The sequence below is a fragment of the Monodon monoceros genome, unplaced genomic scaffold, assembly GCF_005190385.1.
Source record: "Monodon monoceros isolate NGI ecotype Baffin Bay Population unplaced genomic scaffold, NGI_Narwhal_1 Super_Scaffold_4, whole genome shotgun sequence".
Taxonomy (NCBI): domain Eukaryota; kingdom Metazoa; phylum Chordata; class Mammalia; order Artiodactyla; family Monodontidae; genus Monodon; species Monodon monoceros.
The window spans coordinates 45,963,924-45,966,066 of NW_021703781.1; the positions used below are offsets into that span (position 1 = coordinate 45,963,924).

The 2,143-nt window shown below is 43.4% G+C and overlaps 1 pseudogene; it reads right to left on the reverse strand.

Annotated features, from left to right (window-relative positions):
• Nucleotides 1-476: 476 nt before the first annotated feature.
• LOC114908547 lies at nucleotides 477-2,128 on the reverse strand (annotated as a pseudogene).
• Nucleotides 2,129-2,143: the final 15 nt, after the last annotated feature.

The following is a 2,143-nucleotide window of genomic DNA, read 5'->3' on the forward strand; positions in this document are numbered from 1 at the left end:
TTTTCCAGTGCATATACAAGTTAATTTACAATATACTGAAGTCTTTTAAGCATGCAATAGCATTATGTCTAAAAAATATATACATACTTTATTAAACAAAATTTATTTTATTTTTGGCTGCATTGGGTCTTTGTTGCTGTGCGCAGGTTTTCTCTAGTTGCAGCGAGTGGGGGCTACTCTTTGTTGCGGTGCGTGGGCTTCTCATCGCGGTGGCTTCTCTTGTTGCGGAGCACGGGCTCTAGGCACGCAGGCTCCAGTAGTTGCAGCGCTTCAGCTCAGTAGCTGTGGCTCACAGGCTCCAGAGTGCAAGGTCGGTAGTTGTGGCGCATGGGCTTCGTTGCTCCACAGCATGTGGGATCTTCCCGGACCAGGGCTCGAACCCGTGTCCCCTACACTGGCAGGTGGATTCTTAACCACTGGGCCACCAGGGAAGTCCTACATACTTTAATTTAAAAATACTTTATTGCTAAAAAATGTTAACCATCATTGGAACTTTCAGTTATTTGTAATATTTTTGCTGGTGGAGGGCCTGGCCTCGAGGCTGAAGGCTGCTGGCTGATCAGGGTGGTGGCTGAAGGCTGGGGTGGCTGCGGCAGTTTCTTAAAATAAGACAACAGTGAGTTTGCCACATCAATTGACTCTTCTTTTCATGAACGATTTTCCCTGCAGCATGCACTGCTGTTTGAGAGCATTTTACCCACAGTAGAACGTCTTTCCAAATTGAAGTTAATACTCTCAAACCCTGCCACTGCTTTGTCAACTACGTTTATGTACTATTCTAAATCCTTTGTTGTCATTTCAACAGTCTTCACAGCATGGTCACCAGGAGTAGATTCCATCTCAAGAAATCACTTTCTTTACTCATCCATGAGAAGCAACTCCTCACCTGCAAAAGTTTTATCGTGAGATTGCAGCAATGCAGTCACATCTTCAGGCTCCACTTCTGATTCTAGTTCTCTTGTTGTCTCCACTACATCTGCAGTTACTTCCTCTGCTGGAGTCCTGAACCCCTGAAAGGCACCCATGAGGGCTGGAATCAACTTCTTCCAAATTCCTGTTAATGTTGATATCTTGACCTATTCCCGTAAGAATGTCCTTAATGGCATCTAGAATGGTGAATTCTTTCCAGAAGGCTTTCAGTTGACCTTGCCCACATCCATCAGAGGAATCGCTATCTATGGCAGCTGTAGCCTTATGGAATGTGTTTCTTCAATAATAAGACAGTTGCAATGACTCCTTGATCCCTGGGCTGCAGAATGGATGTTGTGTTATCAGCCATTAAAACAATATTAATCTCGTTGTATATCTCCATCGGAGTTCTTAGGTGACCCGGTGTTTTGTCAATGAGCAGTAATATTTTGAAAGGAATCTCTTTTTCTGAAGCAGTAGTTCTTAACAGTGGGCTTAAAATATTTAGTAAACTATGTTGTGAGCACACATGCTATCATCCAGGCTTGCTGTTTCATTTATAGAGCACAGGCAGTGTAGATTTAGCACAGTTCTTAAGGGCTCCAGGATTTTGGAATGGTAAATGAGCATTGGCTTTAACTTACTGTGTGATGAGCTGCATTCGCCTGTAACAGGATAGTCAGCCTGTCCTTTGAAGCTTTGAAGAGAGGCATTGACTTCTCCTCACTAGCTATGAAAGTCCTAGCTGACATCTTCTTGCAACAGAAGGCTGTTTTATCTACATTGAAAATCTGTTGTTTAGTGTAGTCACCTTCATTCATTATCATAGCTAGATCTTCTAGGTAACTGGCTGCAGCTTCTACATCAGCCCTTGCTGCTTCACCTTGCCCGTGCAACTTGTGGAGGCAGCTTTTCCCCTTAAGCCTCATGAACCAAAACCCCTGCTAGCTCCAAACTTTTCTTCTGCAGCTTCCTTACCTTTCTCAGCCTTCATAGAACTGAAGAGAATTAGGGCCTTGCTCTGGATTAGGCTTTGGCCTACAGGAATATTGTGGCTGGTTTGATCTTCTCTCCAGACCACTAAAACTTTCTCCATATCAGTAATTAGGCTGTTTTACTTTCTTATCGTTCCTGTGTTCTCTGGAGTAACACTTTTAATTTCCTTCAAGAACTTTTCCTGGGAGCGGGGAGAGATAAATTCGGAGATTGGGACTGACATATACACACTACTATA